Source organism: Chiloscyllium plagiosum, chromosome 8 (genome assembly GCF_004010195.1).
Source record: "Chiloscyllium plagiosum isolate BGI_BamShark_2017 chromosome 8, ASM401019v2, whole genome shotgun sequence".
Taxonomy (NCBI): Eukaryota; Metazoa; Chordata; class Chondrichthyes; order Orectolobiformes; family Hemiscylliidae; genus Chiloscyllium; species Chiloscyllium plagiosum.
The window spans coordinates 75,507,092-75,530,392 of NC_057717.1; positions in this window are offsets into that span (position 1 = coordinate 75,507,092).

The window sequence follows — 23,301 nt, forward strand, 5'->3', positions numbered from 1 at the left end:
TGTCTTTTGCTCTTTATTCTTTCAACGGATCTTCCAATGTCATTTGAGCTGACATAAGAGTAAATTCCCTTTCCATCAAAGCAGGAATCGATGGAAGTTGGCATCAAGAACCTTGACCAAATCTGTGACCAATCGGAATTAGAGTATACTTTGCACTGGTAATGGGAACAGTGGAAAAAACAATCTCTGCAAGTTATCTTCCAAGTTACATGTCTTTCTGACGAGGGACTAATTTGCTGTTCCTTCACTATCAGTTGTTAAAAAATCTTGAAATATGCCGACAACCAGCTCGATGCTTATGTGCATTACATGAACATCAGAGGTTCATTCTGACGGCTCTTTGTCATCTTCTCCAGAACGATTGGGTTTGACAACTAATCTTTGCCTATGCTCGTGCATTCTAAAACACATGAATGAATATATGCTGTATAAAAACGCCAATTTTATGTTTCTACAGTTTCATCGAAAGTTTGAGAAAGGTAAACCCTTGCTCGATGAGTGCGACCCCAGTGACGTCAGGAAATTGATATGACAATGAGGTAATGATTGGTGTTTTTACTTCAATCATTTACTTTCAGACAGTTGATCATGAAAAGTCATGGCCACTGATTTCAACATTTTCATGGCGAGTAATGACAGTCCATCACGTTATCGATATTGAGGAACTTGTCAAACACATGTTTTTCTTTATTTTACATTCAATGATCATAACCAAATTCTTTAGCGTAAACTAAAATGGAAGTATCACTGTCACCTTTCAGATCAGATATGTATCTAGTACAAGATGCAAAGAAAGTTGCAAGTGTAGGAAAACTTCAGCAAGTCTGTCAGCATCTGAGCAGCGAGAAACAGAATTTACGTTTTGAGACCAACATGAGTTTTTCAGAACAGGGCCTCATCACTCACAATATGTTAATTCTGTTTCTCTCTCTCGATCTTGACTCATGTGCTATATTTAACCACTATTTTCTGTTTGTATTTCAGATTTCCATGTTACCCAGTGTTCGTTATCACAGTGACATAATTTGGGAATTGCACGGTGGCTCAATGGTTAGCACTGCTGTCTTATGGCACTACGGAACTAGTTTCCATTCCACCCTTAGGGCAGTCTCGGCATTGAGCATTCACATCCTTTCCGTGTCTGCAAGTGTTTTGTTTTTGTGCTGCTCCCAATTCCTCCCACAGTCAAAGCATCTAAAGATTAAGTGAATTCACCATGCTAAATTGCTCATCTGCAGTCACTTGTGTTAGCTATGGGAGATATATGGATAGGGTAAGAATCGGGTATGTGTGTAGTGGTCTTCAGAGCGTCAGTGTCGGCTCGATAATAGCTCAATGTTACACTTTAGGGTTCTATTGAAAATTACAACAAAAGTGGCGGTTACTGAGGACATAATCTCTGCACCAGCTATTTCTCGACTGTTGTTCTGTATTCTCCCATGGTCCTGCACATTGTGTTATCTGTGTCTCTTTTTTTTTGTAATTCCGAATATATCTACATAATCCTAACGAACTGCATATCCAGTGATTAAAGTTTATACAGAACATTCTATTCTCTCCATTTAAAATTATCCTGATTGGCTCACATTGTCAAGGAACATTCAATCTCTCACATGTAATCAGTTCCTTTGCTCTGCATTGCATTTCGTTCTGTCCGTCAGAAAGAGAGATGATGACTGGGGGAATGACGTTGTGCAGACCTCAAATCTCCACAATCACTGTCCGCATTCCTTTCTACCTCCTAGTTAATATTCTGTCCACTCTGTCCCTGACTCATTAATCCAAGGGTTTTAATGAACAAAGTCTTTGTACGTGCCATGTTAGGCTTTTGACTGAAGTCAAAAATGTAAATGTTACTGCTTTAAAGCGAATAAAACATCAATAAGATGATTGTCAATCTTACAAAATATGTATCCTGCACCGTACTGTGTGTTGACATTACAACGTGGCCTTCTGAGAGCAGTGAGAGGAACGCACAGACAAATCCGAGCTTCTTCTGTAAGGCCCGGGAAACTCTGGTAATTGACAATCTTTTGGTTGGCATTTGCTGCCGCGGAGGAGAGAACCAGACAGTAACAACGACTTGATTGTGTGACTTATAGGGAGGCAAGCAGTCACAGCATTGTACGTGAACAACTTTCACAAACATGTCGCCTGCGAAACGATGACAGCCAACTCTCCTCCTCACCACTGACTTGGTTCGAGTAATTGGTGATGGGAGATGAAATGAATAGTTTGTGATGTTGACATCCAATCCAGTCCAGCTGTTAATGTGAGCTGGAAGTGCTGTAGTGAAAAGGGTTAACTGGAACTGTTTGTTCAGAGACTGTGATTGATGTCAGTCTCCATGTATCCTAACTGTGTCACTGGAGGATTTCCCCTCTCCTATTAGTAAGGAGCTTCTTTGAATGCGTTACCCCATTGTAGCAGCAGATACATCAACTCCGTCAGTAATAGAGATCAGCAGCTCCAGAGACAGGGCGGGGAGAGGTCAAAGTCTGAGAACAATAGACTGGAATGTTCCAACAATGGATGAGAGTATGAGAACAACGGACTGGAATGTTACAACAATGGATCAGTATCTGAGAATAATAGACCTGAATGTTCCAATTATGCACAAGGGTTTATCCGAAGCTCTTTACTGGTTATCCAGGTCTAAGTCAAATTTACCAAGACAGATAAACTGTATCCTCATGATTATTCAGGCAGGTTAGTATCCTGTCCTCGCTATTGTTTGTATTCCTGGTAAGTCCCTCTATATCTGCCCATTTATTAATTAAATAAACCATGTTGAACTTCTTTTTGTTCTGTTGGGTACATCTGGTAAAGACAGAAACCATTGTGTTTAGTTTCATTATGAATTCCATTCATTATCAACAATTTCTTTGTATGATTTTTCTTTCCTTTCTCTATTTCTCCATATATTCAACTCACTCCATCAACACGGGAGTTGGGACGGCATGGTGGCACAGTGGTTAGCACTGCTGCCTCACAACGCCAGAGACCCGGGTTCAATTCCCGCCTCAGGCGACTGTGTGGAGTTTGCACTTTCTCTCCGTGTCTGCGTGGGTTTCCTCCGGGTGCTCTGGTTTCCTCCCACAGTCCAAATCTGTAGGTCAGATGAATTGGCCATGCTAAATTGTCCGTAGTGTTATGTAAGGGATACATATAGGTGGTTTGCGCTTCGGCGGGGCGGTGTGGGCTTGTTGGGCCAAAGGGCCTGTTTCCACACTGTGAGTAATCTAAACACGCGTTACATTATTTCTCAGCTGCTTTCCGATCTGACCCATGGTCAGTGGACTCAAAACTCTGTTTTACTGTCAACAGACGCTGCTTAACCTGCTCCGTTTCCCCAGAACTCTGTGTCTCTTTGCTTCAGATCTCAATTATATTTCATTTTTTGATTTTACCCTTAATATGTTATTTTATGGCATTTCAGCATCGCTGACAAGGGCAGAATTGGATGACCATCACTAATTACCCTTGACTGTGACCATTCCACAAGGCAGAATCGAGCCAAGCGTATTGTTATGGGTCTGAAGTCACTCTCAATCCAAACCTGGCAACAATGTGACATTTCTTTACCCTCCCTCACAAATATCTGAGATCAAGGAGCCTTTTTGCATTGAACTGGTTTATGTCTTAGTATTCCCTCCATCACCAAACTTGCCCACTACTAGCTCCACCTCTGTGTCAGAGTTGTTGGTCAATTAACCATTATCTATGCCAAGGTAAATATCAGACTTTACAGTTCCAGTTATTTTCTGGACACTGATCCAGTTACACATATTTCAATCACAAACTTGTTCTTGTCTCTGAAGTTACTTCACAATGGGGACTCTGTGTCAGAGTAGAAAAGTCGCTGGTCGCATAATTTCAGAGGCTCAGGTCATTACATTAAAGACACAGGTTCAAATTCAGCTGCCAGCTGTGATAAGAACCGACATTAAAAAAAAAATCACGAACTGTAAGCATAAAACCAGCAGCATTTTGTTGAATAAACTATCTGTTTTACTGGTAAAAAAAAGTCACATTGTTGCCGGGTTTGGATTGAGAGTGACGTCTGACCCATAACAATATGCTTGGCACGATACTGCCTTGTGGAACGGTCACAGTCAATGGCAATTAGTGGTCATCCAATGCTGCCCTTGTCTGCAATGCTGATATCACGTAAAATAACATATTAAATGTTAAATCAAACAAAGAAGTATAATTGAGATCTGAAGGCAAATGAAACACAGTGCTTGGGAAACGGGGCAGGTTTGGCAGCATCTATTGACAGAAAAACATAGTTTTGAGTCTACTGACCATGGGTCGATCTGAAAGTAGCTGAGAAATAGTGTAATTTGTGTTGATGGAGTGAGTTGAATATATGGAGAAATAGAGAGAGAAAAAAATCAAACAAATGAATTGTTGATAATCCGCTGTGGTGGAAATAAAGTGTGAGATCAATCTCATTGATGTTTCACTTTTTCCTATATTCCTGGGTATCATGCCCTGATCGGTTTCCGTCGCTCTTTAAAGTGAGTTGTGTCAGCTCTGTTTCTCTTCCTTGAGTGTGGTCGTTTTCTTTTATTCATTAATGGTTCATCGGTGTCACTGGTGAGCTAGTACATATTTCCCTTTCCCAGTTGCGCTTGAGAAGGTGTTGGTGAGCTGCCTACGTGAACCACTGCCGTCCACATATAGTAGGCTGACAGTGCTTATGCCTTTCTTGTTTCATTTTTTTCAGACCTTGTAGTGACAGAAGTGAATGGCTCCCTTGGCCATTTCAAAGGGCAGTTGAGAGTGAATCACATTGCATGGGTCTGGTGTCAGATGTCGGCCAGACCAGGTGAAGATAGCAGATTTACTTGCACGAAAGACACAACTGGGCCATGTTCTTTTTTTAAACAATTGCGAATATTACCGTAGATTGTTAATTCCAAATACTTCATTGAATTCAAATTCCATTATCTGCTGTGGCGGGATTCACGTCCAGGTCTGCATCATTACCTCGGTCCCTGGATTAATAGTCTGGAGATAATATGAGGAGATTACTTCATCCCCAGCAGCTACACTGACAATAAATGCATTGTTGTTATCGTCAGTGAGGTACAGGCAATAGTGCAGTTACATTGGCAACTACTACTATGGAGAGCAAAACTGTTAATATTTCATGTCACTGGGACTTGCAGAAATGCAACGAGTTTTCATCCAGACATGGAAACTGAGGGGAGGAAGGCATTTTGAACATTGAGTGGGTGTGTCATGAATATGATATTTGATTTGTTCCTGTCATTGGAATGTCAGATGACTTTCTCTGGGTGGCAATCTCCGATTTGTGCTTCAGCTGTTTCAATTATTCAGGGAAATCTGAGGGTCTGGTGTCCCCATTCTGGACAAGGTGTGGGCACTGCATTTGCAGAGAGTCTGGGTCTGCAGAGACCACACAGGCTGGACCCGAACATTCCACTGTGCTTTTGGATTTTCTGAATGTTGTATCTTTTCAAAAGTCCAAATTGTGAAGCCAGTTTATCTCAACCATGAGGAGGTCACAGATCTGTGCATCCTCTTTCAGCATAACCTGACGTTCCACATCAGGAGGAATACAGTACTGACAATGCCCATCAACTGTTTTGATTCTGAAACTTCCCAGGCAGGAGGGGGTGATATATCCAATATGTCACAGTGCCATCCTTTCACGAATTCACTACGGGACAGAAGTCATCTGTGTTCGGTGAGGTGAGAATGTTGGTTCTATCTCCACAGAGGGAACAACAGAAAAAGATTTGGAAATAATTGAGAGCAGGGTGACTGAAGAAAGTGAGGAACTTCAATAAATTAGAATTATGAAAGTTCAAGTACTGGAGAAATTCATGGTAATGAACGTTGGTAAGCAGCTGTACAAGATGAGTGATGAATTTAGAAAGATACAGAGATACTGCTGGAGAATTGAGCTCGCTGGACAACACATTTGCGAGCTGGTACAGACATGATGGGTCAATGGCCTCCTTCTGCACTGACAATTCTGGAAATCTATGAGGGAGTCAAAGTTCATCAAAACTGCTTAGATAATGGAAAATGATCCTACAAACTGGAAAGTAGCGTTTGTGAACGCAAAGTGGAAAAACAGAAAACGAACAGGTGGATAACCTGATGTCAGGTGTGAGGAAAATGTTAGCATTTCTTGTAATTAATGATAACCAGATCCTTGGAGAATAATGATATAATTTACCAGAGTCAGCCAAGACTCATTGCAGGAAAATTATTTTTGATAGCCATACTGGAGTTCATGGAGGATGTTGGTTGTTACATCGACAGAAGAGAAGCCGTGGAAGTGGTGCATTTCAATTTTGAGAAGATTTTTTTCACATACTTGCACACAGGTGTGTGAAGAAAGTAACATTCAAAGGCAAGGTTGATATACCAAATGCATTGAAAATTGGATGATGGAGAAAGCACAGAGAGTAAGGGTCCCGTTCTGAACTGAAGTCTACTATTCATTGTGTATCACATGTATGAGAGCTTGTAGCACAACGCAAAGAAATGATTTTAACAAGAAATGCTGTGAACATCGCATACAGACCTTTTTATTTTGTATTTAATAGAAGGTGAGTAGGAGGGAAGCGCTTTTCTCGAAGAGGACCTTGATGTTCTTGGTCAAAAGTCACTAACAGAATTCATGTAGTTCATCTATTAATCAGGACAGTAAATTGTGTTTTCCTTCTTTCCAAAAGGAATCAGGGTAGGAGTAAAGGCACCTTCCTACATCTGTAGAGTGTTCTTGAGGCAGTATTTGGGGGATTCTGGACAGAGGTTCTCTCATTTACAAGCAACAATCTCCATGTCACAGAGACATTATAAAGAACTTTCACCAGACTCTTCCCTGGGATGATGGTACTATGAGGATAGTGTGAAGGAAATAAGTGCTTAGTTTGTGGCACTCTGAGAGAATAAGAGGTGCTTGCATTAAAAGTTGGATGTCATGGACGAACACTCATTATATCCAGTAAAAGACATTGATAGCATAAGAAATTGCATTTTCACAATGACACGTTTCCTGATAGGTTATGTATCTCTGTCGAGCTGCCAAATAAGGTGAGAGAGAGCTCCTGGCTCTGATTATGCTCTCTCTATGTCAATGTGCAACTGAACATCATGTTTTTCATCAATCTGTCAGCAGCCATAAAGCCTTACGCCTGAAAGAGTTAGCCATTCCCACCAGTTTCTGACTTCCAACCAGAATACTAGCCTGTCTTATCGCAAATGGAAGATGCCTTCTTGAGGCTTGGCAAAAACCATCCACTGTCCTTCCTCACCGTCACCAAACTACGATAAAGTAACACGTGTGTACCATTATCAATGTACCCAGGAGGAACAACAAGGAACAGTCTATCCATACTGTCTCTGCTGCATTGGTTGGTCATGTTGAGGCTTCGATATCATCCTCCTTTTTGAAGGGCTTGAAGGGCTGAAGCCTCCTGACCCCATTGAAGAAGCTCAAAGACATGATCTGGCGACCCCCCGTTCCTGTGTAACAGCTCAACATTTTGAATTGTTTCCCTCTTTTCCTGTGTAATCGGCAGGGTGGAGGGAATGGGTAATCTCTCTTATCTAATAGTTTCGGTGGGCTGATTGGCTTCCTCATATTCCTATGAATCAATCTTGACGTGCTCCATGAGCTCATTATTTTACTATGGAAATATGCAATGTATAGCATTACTGTTACATGTATGCTGTCCACATTTTAACAGCAGAAGCCTGAATGTTGTCCGGATCTTGCTGCACATGAACATACACAGCTTCAGGAGATTGGGGTGGGGTTGGGGTCACATTGTTGTGAACATTGTGTAATCTTCAGTAACCATCCCCAGTTCTGATATTCTGATGAGGGTAATATATTGATTAAGCAGCAGAAAATGTTTGTGCCGAGAAATCGAACCTGAGCATCTCCTGCAGAGATGTCCCAGAACTGAGATGGTAGATGTTCACGAACTACTAACAGTTATTTCGTGCTCTGAATCACTCCAATAAGTGGAGAGATTATCCCTGGTTACAATTGAGTTCAAGTTTCTTCGAGTTTCCTGATATCATCCTCAATTATTTCTGCTTGACTTGAGGGCCCTGACACTCTTACCTTGTGTGCATATATTTTATTCATGTCAATACGTCACGGTGTCTGTGTGGCTTATCCCAGAGCATCAGCTTCCACTATTATGAAGCTTAGGAAAAATGTTTAAATAAAACATAACTTGCGTTTTCTTTGACTTCCCGGTGTCCTGCACGGTTCTTCATGTTGGACAGTGGAATTTCAGCAGTTTTGAGACAAGTCTTGTAACTTGTTCTGAGCCTATTCACTGAACGCCCGTGCTAACCACTCATTTGCTCAGTTACACGAGGAATCCCCTCAACTGTCTTTGATTCAGAACATGATTCTAACTTGGCGTTCAGTGACGTTTAATTTAATTATGTTATTGAAAAGTTATTAGATTGTTTCCGTGGAAGTTGTGCTTTAAGCTGCTGTACACTTTCAAAAGTTTAGAGAATGTGGCGACCAACTGTGGATGAGATATTGTGATGAAGTTGAAAGCATGTACTGTAACTTTAAGTGAGAGTGAAAGTTGTAAAGCTAGTATGTGGTTAGCTGCAGGAGCAATGTGCCCAGAACAATTAGAAAATCCAATATTTCGGCTGTAACACAGCATTTTCGCAGCATTTCCAATTCAACTAATCTGTTTAGATTATGCCCCAAGACTCTAAAAGCCAATCGAATTTCAATTTTACTGTTTTGACAACATTGAAAAATGAAACGATCCAGTATTTTGGGGTATAAAACGCCAACATTTCAGACGGTTAGCCAGAAAAAGCGCAGCTTCTGTTTTGAACGACTGCTGCTCTCTTTAAAAGGTATTTACTTTCTTATGTAAAAAGAAAATCTGTGCAGCAGAATGCCGAAGACGACCTAGTGGGATTTTCAGGGAATGTTCGACACCGCTTGCTAGTTTTGAAAATTGATGTGCTGCAAATTTAATAAGGGCTTTATTGGATCAGTATTTTGTTAAGGACTGGAAGGTAGCTAAATATTTAAGACAAATGAGGCTTGGAGTTGGAAATTTTTGATGTTTGATGATCACTTTTGGAGTTAAAGAATTTTTTTTACGATTAACAGTGATATTGGGGTAATTCTCTGTTACCTATGCTTTATCAGATGACAAGGCGAGATGAGCTTTTCTGTGTCGTTGGTTTAATTAGCAGCAGCGTTTATTTCCGTGTTGTAACAATGATGACTGCAAATACAGCATCTGAGTGGACAACACAACCAATAATTGGAGCAGAGGCTTCAGAGGGTGGAAATTCTGTAAAACAGAATGAGGGGTCAGAATCAGATTAGCCATGGTATTATTGAGTCCTGGAGCTCGAATTAATAGACCACTGCAATGTTTTAATATTATTCTGTTTGTAAAAAGTGAATTCCCATTCTCTCCCAGTGTCCCGTACTGTTGGGGAGTGAGTCCCCTCCTCCAGTTTCTGGGTAACAGGATCGTGGGAGCTCACGGACCTCCAGATTTCCATATGTACCTGTCTCGAGTATTTGCATGAATATCTTCTGTCCCTGTGACCCAGTCTCAAGCATTTCAATGACTGCTTCGTGTTCTTGTGCAGATTGATTAATATTGTTGTTGGGTTTGGCAATTCCTTTACTTTAATATTCTGAAGCGCATCCTCACCTCCGTCGATGGCAAGGTTCTCAGTCTCTCTATGTTGATTACCCAAAGCTCTGCTAGTTGTTCACATTTAAACTGATTTCCTCCATGTGTATTCTATCTCAACAACGGTTTTCATATCCACTGCCATCAACACACACCCACGCAAACATACATGAACTTTTACCTTGTACTGGTGCAATCGAGGTACAGAGGTATATACTTGTGGGAGGTACAGAGGTATATACTCCATTTACTGTCCCTGCATGGGTTTCAAATCCTCCCATTAAAAGGCATTTCTCCAATGCAAGTTCAGTAGTGATATATTGCAATGGTTTGCAATGTTCCTCATGCTGGGCAGATAGCCACGTTTATGGAGTACTCTACCAGCATGGTCTGCACAGCTCTCTATTCTGGCCCGTACCTTGTCCCAATTTATGTTGTCTGTACCGGTTCAGTGCGGCAGATTCAGAATTTGATGTGACGAACCATTTCAACTGATCTGGCACTATCTTTATTGAATTTTCTCATTCTTGTGATTGGACCCAATATTGACTCACTTCTCCATTTCGTTCTACTCTCCTGTCTCCTTGTCCATATTTTCGCAATATGTTCGCAGTTAATTAATTGTTTGATTTATGTGTCTTTTCCTGGCCTTGTGTGTCGAGTGAGGGCATCTTGAAGTTCAGAAACATTGAAGTAGTGTGTTGGGCCATTGTTCACTTCCCCGTGTGTCCCATGTGGTGGATAGATGGATTTCAGCAGCTTTGATATATGTATTTGTAACTTGGTCTGCGCCTGCCCACTTACCGCCTGTTTCTGCCTCTCAGCTGATTGTGCAGTCAGTAACTCGAAAGACCCTTATTATTCTAAAGTTCCAGGCAGCTATCTTGCAACTGAGGGGCTTCTGACTGTTTCCTCTTATTAAAACGTTAGTGCACGTGTTAGAGATGATTTGTTGGAGCTTGTGCGGTGAGCTGCCTCAGGCATTCAGGGAGACATGAGGAACCTGGAAGTGGTGACAAAGCATCCTGTCTCCTTTTCTTGCGGATCGTTTCGGAGAACATCTCTGGGATACCCACACCCACCAACTCCACCGCCTCGGGGGTGAACACTTCAACACCTCCTCTCACTCTGTCATGTACATGCAAGACCTCCTCTACCGCTAAACCGATACTACCGGAGGACTGGACGAAGATTGCCTCACATTCCACTTTTCAATAGCTTCCTCATGTCCCCTCTCGCTACATTATCCCAGTCCCATGCCTCCAATTTGGCACTGCCCACCAGAACTGTCAATCACTCCGCCCTCAGGCCTACTCCCTCACCTTAATCTACTGATCGCTTTCTCAGCGACCTTTCCCCAGACCCATACCCACTCCCATTTATCTCTCAGCACCCCGGCCCACAAGCCTCATTCCTGATGAAGCGTCGATGCCGGGAACATCGATTCCCTTGCTCCTAGAATGCTGCTTGACCATCTGTGCTTTCCCAGCACTACACTCTCGACAATAGAATGATGTTCGTAAATAAACGGTTTGGGGGGAACATTGCAAGTAATCGTTATCCACCAAGTTAACATAGATTTATGAAATGGTAATTATTTTTGAGAACATAACTGTCCGATGCATTATGGAAAAGTAATGGATGCAGTGCATTTGAGTTTTAAGAAAGATTTTTCATGAATTCTCAAGCCTAGAGTGGAAAGTCAAACCGAGTAAGAATGGGGATAATACATGAGCATGGTTTTAGAATGGGAGAGCTGACAGGAAACAGTGTATTATTTTATATATATGCTTTGTCTGCGCTAGCAGTATCATGGGATATCAAAGACATTGGTACTTGGGCCCCACCTATTCCCAGTACAACTCAAACATTTAATTGAGGGGCTAAGTGCAATATTTCTAAGTCTGCTAATGGCACAAATGATGTTGGATCGTCAGTGGATGAGGAAGATGTAATAAAGCTCCAAGGTGATAGAGAGAAGTGGAGTGAATGGGCAAATTCGTGGCAGATTAAGAGCAATGTGGGTAGATATGACGTTGTGCACTTTGATGGGAAAAATAGAACGGCAAAGTACCATTTGAAAAGGGATTGATGAAAGAATGTCCGTCGATAAAGGGAGTTATTGTCATTTTATTGTTTCCCTCTGCACAGATCTCCGATGTCCATGTAGGGTAGTGTGTTCTGAAGCCAGAAGATAATGGCATTTGCACGATGACAAATGTACATAGGCCCACTAGCTTGGTAGGTGTAACATTGAAAATGATCGGAATCTCGTTTTACTCCACTGAAAGTAATATTGCAGGCACAGAAAGCAGTTAGGAAGAGAAATGTTGTGTTGCACTTCATTTCAAGCGGATTTGATTTCAGGAGCAAGAGTATCTCACTGTCGCTGTACAGGGACTTGTTCAGACCTGATCTCACACATTGTGCAGGATTGTGCAAAGGTTTGGACTGCTTAACTAATAAACGACAAACCAGACATTGACAGTGAGCAGTAACGTATTACCAGACTGGTCTCTGGGATGACAGGATTGTGTGAGAACAGAGTATGTTGCGACTGGGCCTGTATTCCATGGGGTTTAGGAAAATGAATGGAGATCTCAGTGAAATATATAAATCTTTGATAGAGTGAGGCAGATTGGAAGCAGGAACGATAATCCCCTGACTGGTATGTCTGAAACAAGGTATCACTTTGCATTGAAATGACAATAAATGTCCGAGATCAGAGACTGTTAAACTGGGGAATTATCTCCCACATAAGACTGTGGATATCAAGGCAATGAATATAAATGAAGATTTCTATACACTAGAGGGAGAGAACATGAGTATGGTGTGGAGATAGAACGTCAGCTGTCATCTTTCGATTATGGTGGAAAATTCAAAAATGCAGTGTCTAGTTTAATAGTTTTGTAATGGTTTATCGTATTATGGAATATGTATATTACGTGAATAATGTGCATTGATGGGATATTCTCAAATGAACTGGAATGGGCGGAGGCTCAATGTGTTGAATTACCTCCTCATCTCCCGACATGTCTGTGCACTCTGAGGGAAAGCTCTGAAAATGTTGTCACAAGCTGTTATGTGTTTGGAAGGAGGTCCCTGCAGGGTCAACAGGACTGTGTTTCCCAATGCTTTTTCCAGTTCTGGGGCTGGTGGTGGGTGTTCTGGCTGTGTTATCTTTGAAGACCTCGGAGCAATTTAATGCAATTGATTGTCTTGCGTCGCCCTTTCAGAGACCATTGAAGATTTTATCACTTAACTGTGTGTTTGTAGTCAATTTTAGGCTACACCAGGAAAGCACGGGAGATTCACTTCCTGAAAGTACATTAGGAAAGCAAACTGGTGTTTACAATCGACAGTGGCTTCAAGGTCACTGTTACTGGCATCAGATTCTGGTTGTCTTGTTTTTTAAAAAAATAATCATTTTTAACTTCCACCAGCTGTCAGAGCATTAGCGTGGTCTGGATTAGTAATCCAGTAACATTTCGACAACAACATCATCTCCACGTGGGGACCTATCGGAAACCACACTGCGCAGGTTATTACTGAGCTTCTTGACAGCTCTGTTAAAAAGAACTCACACCAAGTGACTGTCTTGATGGGCCTGAGGCGGTAGTAATTGGTCAGATTGCAATTATTCTTCTGTTAGGGGGAATTTTCCATGTTGTTAGGGAACTGTGAGAGTTGGAGCTGGAATGAAACCGTTTCTCCAGCGACAACATACAACAGAGATCTTCAGTCCTATTGCAGGAATGATGTCATGGTCCATTCTCTTTTTTGTATCTACTGTGCTCAGGTGTTGCTTCACATCAGGTGCAGCGAATCGATTTGGTTGAAGATGGAAATCTGTGATTCTGTGGGCATCATTGCGAGGGTGAGGTGATCGCACCAGGCACTGTATCCAGTCCTCAATGGGCCCAGTATCCAGACTGCACTGGTCCGTGTCTCCAGGCAGCAAAGGGCCCAGTCTCCACATCACATCTGGACCAGTCTCCAGACCATGCTAGGCCCAGTCTCCAGACCGCACCGGGGCAAGTTTCCAGATCATACAGGGCACAGTCTCCAGGCTGCACTGGGCCCAGACTCCACACTGTACCAGACCAGTCTGCTGACCACATCGGGCCAAGTCCCCAGATAGCCCCAGGCCTAGTCGTTCGACAACACTAGGCCCAGTCTCCAGCGGCCCCGGCCCAGTCTCCACACCATACCAGGCGCAGTCACATTACCTCATCGGACCCATTCTCCTGGCCGCACCAGATCCAATTCCCAGGTTGCACTCAGCCCAGTCTCCAGGTCACACTGTGCTTAAACTCTGTCAGCCTCCATCCCTGCAACAGCCTCCTGTTTGGGAATCACCTCCTCCATTCCCATTGGAGGAACTTTAAATGTATAAAATTTGGGAAAATAACGTCCCTCCAGAAAACAGAATAAAAGAGGTAGATACAAAGAACGGGCAGAACAGAAATGCTCTGGATGGAACATTCTGACTCTCCCATCATCTTTAGGACATTTTTTTCCTTCTGCAAAGAATGGCTTTGGAGACTCAGCGCAGGTTTGCACAATTCCTTGCAATGCTGTTACTGAGATTTCAGCATAAGGAGATGGTCATGTCCATTGCTAGCCCACATGCTGCCATTAGGTCTGTGTCAGAACTTTACAATCCATTCCCACTGTAATTTGGAAGAGTATATCAAAAAATTAAAAGTTAGAGAAGGTGCCTAAAAAAAAGCACCTTACCCTCTCCCAGTGTGCTTCACCGAGAGTGCCCTGAATACAATTGAACTGCTGTAATCTGCAAAACTCCGGTGCTGGGAAAAATTCTAGTCCGGTTTATAGATCAATGCACTGTTGTAGTCTGCACAGCTCCATGTGTTCGACAGATATCCATTCCACATTTATAGACCAATGCACTGTTGTCGTCTGAACAGCTCTCAGTGCTGGACAGGTATCTCGTCCGGGTTTATAGGTAAGTGTAATGCTGTGATCTGCACAGCTCCCCTATTGGAAAAATGTTTCGTCTGTGTATATCGATCAATGCACTGCTGTGGTCTGCACAGCGACCTGTGCTGGACAGATATCTAGTCCGGGTTTATAGATCAATGCACAACTGTTGACTGCACATCTCCGAGTACTAGACATATATCTGGTCTGGGTTTATACATCAATGCACTGCTTAGATCTGCATAGCTACCTGTGCTAGACAGACTCATAGTCCAGGTTTATACATCAATGCACTGTTGTAGTCTGCCAAGCTACCTATGCTGGACAGATATCTGGTCAGGGTTTATAGATAAATGTACTGCTGTGGTCTACACAGTTACCCTGCTGGACAGATATCCAGACCGAGTTTATAGATCAATACACGGCTGTGGTCTGCACAGATCTCCGTGCTGGACAGATATATGGTCTGGGTTTATAGATCAATGCACTGCTGTGGTCTGCATAACCATTTGTTTTGGACAGACATTCTAGGCCAGGTATATTGATCAATGAACTGCTATGGCCCGCATAGCTATCTGTTTTGGAACGATATCTAGTCCGGATTTCTAGATCAATGTACTGCTGTGGTCTGCACAGCGCCCCGTGCTGGATAGGTATTTAGTCCAGGTTTATAGGTCAATGCACTGCTGTGGTCTGCATAACCATTTGTTTTGGACAGACATTCTAGGCCGGGGATATTGATCAATGAACTGCTATGGCCCGCATAGCTATCTGTTTTGGAACGATATCTAGTCCGGATTTCTAGATCAATGCACTGCTCTGGTCTGCATAGCTACCTGTGCTAGACAGACTCATAGTCCAGGTTTATACATCAATGCACTGTTGTAATCTGCCAAGCTACCTATGCTGGACAGATATCTGGTCAGGGGTTATAGATAAATGTACTGCTGTGGTCTACACAGTTACCCTGCTGGACAGATATCCAGACCGAGTTTATAGATCAATGCACGGCTGTGGTCTGCACAGCTCTCCGTGCTGGACAGATATATGGTCTGGGTTTATAGATCAATGCACTGCTGTGGTCTGCACAGCGACCTGTGCTGGACAGATATCTAGTCCGGGTTTATAGATCAATGCACAACTGTTGGCTGCACATCTCCGAGTTCTAGACATATATCTGGTCTGGGTTTATACATCAATGCACTGCTTAGATCTGCATAGCTACCTGTGCTAGACAGACTCATAGTCCAGGTTTATACATCAATGCACTGTTGTAATCTGCCAAGCTACCTATGCTGGACAGATATCTGGTCAGGGGTTATAGATAAATGTACTGCTGTGGTCTACACAGTTACCCTGCTGGACAGATATCCAGACCGAGTTTATAGATCAATGCACGGCTGTGGTCTGCACAGCTCTCCGTGCTGGACAGATATATGGTCTGGGTTTATAGATCAATGCACTGCTGTGGTCTGCACAGCGACCTGTGCTGGACAGATATCTAGTCCGGGTTTATAGATCAATGCACAACTGTTGGCTGCACATCTCCGAGTTCTAGACATATATCTGGTCTGGGTTTATACATCAATGCACTGCTTAGATTAAAGGTGCCAAATTCCTGTCCAAATACAGATACTCCACCATCTCCTGATAAGGTAATTTCCTGCCTATCCTAGATAGAATGCAATTGTTCCATTTAACGAAAACGTTGAGATTGGCTGAGCATAATTGAGGACCCAGCCTAGGTCACAGTGTCACTGAAGTCGTTAGTTTCTGCGAAAATGATCGTGACTGATTTATCTATAATTTAGTACAGCTCCCAGCTCAGCAATAAGTCCTCCCCGTATTCCTGTGGAGCAGCTTTGCAAGATTGAATATTCCCTTCCATTTCTTGTGTAACAGACATAAGAGATTAAAAGCTCTGCTCCAATTGCTGAGTAAAATCTCAAACGGCTGAATGGCCTCACGTTGTTCCTGTTTAAAACTCTCTATCTGCTAAATAGCCTGCTTCAATACAGGTGTGGTTGTGAATGGTGCTGAACATTTGGAACCATTGGTGAATAGCCCACTTCTGATATTGTGATGGAGGGAAGACCATTGATGCTAGTCCATAGTGCATCATGGATGCCCAGTTCCCTTTCGCTCGGTCCTTCAGAATTATGGCCTAATTCACAGAAGGGAGTGCCACGTAGCACAGTGGACGGTCTCTTCAAATGGAGGCTGAGACTTTCCCTCCATCAGGAGACTGTGTGCTGGCTGCTCCTACAAATACTGTTAGGGACAGATCCATCTGATACGAGACGTTTGGTGATGGTTCCCCCATCACTTGCCCCAGTCTGGCTGCTGTGTATTTGAGGCCTTGCCCTGCTCAATGGTGGGCCTGTAGAGACACGTTTGGTGATGGACATTGAAGTCCCACATCCAGAGTACGTTCTGTGTCCTTGTCACCCTCAGTGTTTCCTCTGATTTGTTTTCAAAATTGAGGGGACCTGAGTTATCACCACGGAATAGTGTGGACGGCAGTAGATCTTTATCATCAGGAGCTTTCCTTCTGACCACTAGAGAAACATGGTGATTGGGTGACCGACATTGGGAACTGAATATCCAGCAAATTTTAGATTTATGCAAATCTGAAGATGAGGCAGGGTAGACCTCCCAATAAAGAATGGCACCGGTATAATTGAAAAGGAGGATCTTAAATCCAATTATCAGTGCATTGTGTCAATGATTTCGTGTGTGACAAAGTTTACAGATGACAGACAATAAGTGGGAGGGAAAATGTATAGAAGATACTGAACGTATACAGAGAGGTATAGATAGCTTAGTGAGGGGGAAAAGGTCTCACAAAAGCAGTAGAATGTTGGTAAATATGAGGTCATCCATTTTGGCAGGCATAGCAGCACGCTGGACAACGTTATAAATGGTGAAAAATTACAGCATGCTACTATGCAGAGGGACATGGGTTTCCTTGTGCAGGACTCACATTGATTTGCAGATAATTAAGAAGGCAAATGGTTTATTATCCTCCTTGCTAAAGGGATCCAGATTAAAAACAGAAAGATTATGCTCGAGCTGTATATGATGTTGGTGAGGCCACGCCTCGTGTATCGTGTACAGGTTTGGTCTCCTGACTTGAGAAAGAGTATACCAGCACTGTATGGGTGCAGAAAAGTTTCACTATGTTGATGGTAGAGTTGGGAGCGTTGAATTTTAAGGAGAAATTAAGTAGACTGGGACTGTTCTCATTGGATTTTAGAAGAATGCTTGGGGATCTGATGCTAACATAAAATTATAAATGGAGTAGATAAGATAGAAGCGCGAATCTTGTTTTCACTGTTGGCTTAAAATAGAAATAAGGGGAATAGCCTCAAAATGTTTGGGAGCAGATTTTCTTCTGAGTTGGGAAGGCACATCTTAACGTGAAACTGTAGAATTCCCTATTAAGTGAAGTAGCTGAGGCTAGTTCTCTGAATGTATTTAAGGCAAATGTAGATTTTGGAACAGAAAAGGAATTAAGGATAATGATGAGAGGCGGTAATTGCAGCTGGGTCTATGAAAAGATCGGTCCTGACATTATTGCAGTCAGGCTGAGTGCGTAGATGGTTGACTCCTACAGCTATTCCCTATGTTCTTACGGATGCAGCGAAATAATTATCTTTTAAATGCAAAGTGTCAGTCGAGATAGTGATTGAACAATGATTTCCAACATAAGACGGAGGAGGTCTCACCAATCTCACCGCGTTAATTGGTAGTTTGAGTCTTCACAATGTGAATCATATTGGTCTTCCCCCACTTCTAAGTGCACACCAATCCCAGAGAAAATTCCCACTCACGGGAGAGCCAGGAATTACTCAGCATCCGGGGAACCAGTGCCATCTTTGAAATCCCTTAGCACACTGCGACAAGCACAGTCCATGTGGACCTACCCTGGACAGCCCATGATATTGAACCTGTATGTGGCAGGCAGACAGATATTACTGCCCTCACTAAACACGCAATATTGGTGTGGCCATGGAGCTCCTTATGGGTTAGGAGGATCACAGGCAGGACTTCCCCTTCTCCCGGGTCCAGGAGTGAGGCCCATGACACCAGACCATGCCTGCCTGCCCTGAATATATCCCCAATATTAGAGCAGTCTCAGCTCTTAGGAACAACGTACAGACATATAAGGAGGTCATTGTACTTCTCCACTCCGCCAGTGCAAGGGGAGAACGAGGGAAAATCTTACCATTCCACTTGAGAAGAACATGCACGATGCAGCGAGTTTATCTTAACAATCAAGAAAGGCCTCAGGAAACATCTCGTTGAATTTACCATGAATCTCACCAAAGCCTCCGGCGCTCAGATAACACAGAAACTTTTTTTTCTGGTGCTTAGAAACAGCAAGAAGAAATAATACTGGTGGGAGTTACCTCTCAAAATCAATCCTGAAGGGAAAATTTTGTGCATGTTGTAAAAAGGGCATTAGATATGCAAGAAGTCGATGGGAAAACTCAACAGGTCTCGCAGCATCTGTAGGAATAAAGCAGAGGGAACATTTCAAATCTGGGAACTCTGCATCAGAAGAATTTTTATTTCAGATGTCCAGCATGTGCACACTTTGTTTTATTTTTCAATAGGCAATTATTGTGCATACTGCAGTATTAATGGAAAGGAGGGGAAGGAATTAGGGCAGAAGTGCAAGACATGGGTCATTTATAGCTGAAAGCGCTATCCAACAGAGTTTGGGTAGAAGTACTTAAATCCTCGTGTGAGAAAAATAGGTGGGGTTCAGATCAGTGTGGTGCTGGAAAAGCACAGCAGGTCAGGCAGCATCCGAGGAGCAGGAAAATCGACGTTTAGGGCAAAAGACCTTCATCAGGAATATCTAGTTCTGATAAAGGGCTGTTGCCGGAAACGTCGATTTTCCTGCTCCTCGGATGCTGCCTGACCTGCTGTGCTTTACCAGCACCACTCTGATCTAAACTCTGGTTTCCAGCATCTGCAGTACTCACTTTTGCCTGCCTGAGACAAAAGGCATGGCAGAGGTACCGCACTGGAATTCGACATCGTCTGAACAGATATGTAGGTTCCAGAGGAAGTGCGAGAATGAAATCACTCTGAGCTGGTACCGGGGGTGGCACAGTGGCTCAGTGACTTCATCAGTTTCCTCATTTCCCATTCCCCAACCTCACCCGAGTTCCACACTTCCAGCTCAGCACTGTCCCCATGGCCTGTCCTACCTGTCTATCTTCCTTTCCACCTATCCACTCCACGCTCCACTTTGACCTATCACACTCATCCCCACCCCATGGACCACTTTGCTACCTTCCACCACCCTCCTCCCTGACCAATCACCTCTATCCCCACCCCCAGTCACCTCTTGTACTCTATGCTACTTTGTCCCCACCCCCTTCTCATTTATCTCTCCACCCTGCAGGCACCCTGCCTCTATCACTGATGAAGGGCTTTTGCCCGAATCGTCGATTTTCCTGCTCCTCTGTGCTTTTCTAGCACCACTTTAATCTATAATCTGGTTTCCAGCATCTGCAGTCATTGGTTTTACTCAGTGGCTCAGTGGTTAGCACTGCTGGCTCACGGCACCAAGGACACAGCTTCAATCCGATGTTTGGGTTGCTGTCTGCGTAGTGTTGCATATTCTCCATGGTTCTGTGTGGGTTTCCTCCCTCTGATTGGATTTCCTCCCACAGTCCAACAATGCAGAGTGACCTTGCGAGACGGCCGCGCACTATCCCGGGTTGCGGCGGGCTAGCTGTGAGTAATGGCTGTATCAGTCGGGATGCTGTTTGGCGGGTCAGTGTGAACTCGATGCGCTGAACGGGTTGTTTCCACACTACAGAGCTTCTATGAGTTCTACTTCGGTGTCTGTGGCTGGCAACACCTCCCAGGATACTACCTATAAGTGCTGTCCCGATTTGCCTCACCAAACTGTTACACCTTACGTTTGTTGAGCATAATTTCAATTCGCAACTCCCTTGCGTTTTGGCTCATCTGATAAGGGTCCCATTGTACTCTGAGATAACCATCTTCACTGTTCACTAAACCACCAATTTTGGCATTACCTGCAAACCCACAAAGCATTCTTACCATATTCACATCCAAATCATATATGTTCATTACAAAATCTATTAGATCCCTTTGGCACACAGCTGGACACATGTCTCCAGTCTGAAAAAAAAACTCCCCACCACCGTCTCTCAATCTCTGACATTCGAGCCAATTACCTCCAATTCTCTCTGTATTTCATATGATGTAATTAGTGCTATTGACTTTAACATGAGGAACCTTTTTGAACACCTTACTGAAGACCAAATGCACAACCCTTCTTCTACCCCTTCATCAACCTACTTCAGCACATCTTCAAAAAACTAAATCAAATTAGTGAAATATGATTTTCCACACGCTTTGTCATTTTGACTACCTCTATTCAGTACTTGCCTTTCCAAGCACAAGTCCATCAGAAGTCTCTGCAACAGGTTTCCAACATCAGGCACACCAGTCTACAGTTTCCTGGCTTTTCCTTCCCAACTGTTCGAGCGAGAAATATTTATTTAGTATGTGCCCCATCTCATGTGCTTCCACATAAAGGTTCGCTTCGCCGATTTTTAAGAGGGTCTATTCTCTCCCAGTTACTCTTTTCACACTAATATATTTGCAGAAACTCTTTGGAACCTCCTTATCCTATTTTCCAAAGTTATCTTATGTCGCCATGTTGCCCTGCTGATTGCCCCCTTGAGTAATATCCTAATGCCCTTGAACTCAATGGATTCAGATAATCTCTCCTACCAACATCGATTATGTGCTTCTTTTGTTTTCTTGATCAGAACTCTGGTTTTTTAAGCCATCCAGCATTCTCTAAAGCGACGAGCCTTACCCTGCTCATGAACAGAAATATACTGTCGCTCTACTCTGCAAACTCATGTTGAAGGCCTCCCACTTTCATGTCAATTGTATCTCCCAAGCAGGTTTATCAAAGTGGGTGATAGCCCAGCTTGCTGTGCAATGCACAAGCAGAGTCTGCACAGCTCCCCATGCAGACAGATAGTCTAGCATACTGAGCATTACACTGGCACAGTCTGCACTGCTCTCCATGCTGGGTAGATAGTCCAGCTTTCTGAGGAGTACACTGCGATAGTCTACACAGCTCTCCATGCTGTGCACAAAGTCCACTTTACTGCGCAATACACTGGCATACTCTGCACAAGTCTCCATGCTGGCCAGATAGTCCACCTTACTGGGAAACACGCTAGCATAGACTGCACAACTCTCCATGGTGGACAGATAGTCCAGCTTAATGGACAGTACACTGGAATATTCTACACCGGTCTCCATGCTGGGCAGATAGTCCAGCATACTGAGGAAAACACTGGCATCGTCTGCACAGCTCCCCATTCTGGGCAGATATTCCTGTGTACTTACCAATACACTGTAATAGCCTACTCAGCTCCCCATCCTCGGCAGATAGTCCAGTTTACTGATCAGTACACTGGCATACTCTGCACAAACCTCCAAGCTGGGCATATAGTCCCGCTTACAGACCAATGCATTAAGATATTCTACACAGCGCGCTACCCTGGGCTGGCAGTCCAGCGTACTGAGCAATACACTGACATAGTCTGCATAGCTCCCCATGTTAAACAGGTAATCCAGTTTACTGAACAGTTGTCTGGCATACACTGCACAGATCTCCATGCTGGACAGATAGTCGTGCTTACGGAGCACTGCATTAGCCGAGTCTGCACAGCTCTCCATGCTCGGCAGATAGTCCCACCTAATGAGCAATATACTGGAAAAGTGCATAGCAATCGATGCCAGGCAGACACTCCACCTTACTGAGCCAAACAGTGACATATTCTGCAAAGTTCCTCATGCTGGGCAGATAGTCTAGCTTACTGAGCAATGCACTGGCATCGACTGCACAGCTTCTCATGCTTGGCACATAGACCAGCTTACTGAGCAGTACACTTGGCTGGTCTGGGAGAAAGTGAGAACTGCAGATGCTGGAGATCAGAGCTGAAAACGTGTTGCTGAAAAAGCGCAGCAGGTCAGGCCGCATCCAAGGAGCAGGAGAATCGACATTTTGGGCATGAGCCCTTCTTCAAGAATGAGGAAAGTGTGCCAAGCAGCCTAAGATAAAAGGTAGGGAGGAGAGACTTGGGTGAGGGGCGTTGGAAATACGATAGGTGGAAGGAGGTTCAGGTGAGGGTGATAAGGTGATCGTGATAGGCTGGAGTGGGGTTGGGGCGGAGATGTCAGGAAGATGATTTCAGGTTAGAAAGTTGGTGCTGAGTTCGAGGGTTGTGACTGAGACAAGGTGGGGGTAGGGGAAATGAGGAAACTGGATAAATCTGAGTTCATCCCTTTTGGTTGGAGGGTTCCTAGGCGGAAGATGAGGCGCTCTTCCTCCATCGTCGTGTTGCTATGGTCTGGCAATGGAGGAGTCCAAGGACTTGCATGTCCTTGGTGGAATGGGAGGGGGAGTTGAAGTGCTGAGTCACGGGGTGGTTGGGTTGGTTGTTCCGGGTTTCCCAGAGGTGTTCTCTGAAACGTTCCGCAAGTAAGCGGCCTGTCTCACCAATATAGAGGAGGCCACATCGGGTGCAATGGATACAGTAAATGATGTGTGTGGAGGTGCAGGTTAATTTCTGAAAGGATATTGAAGGAT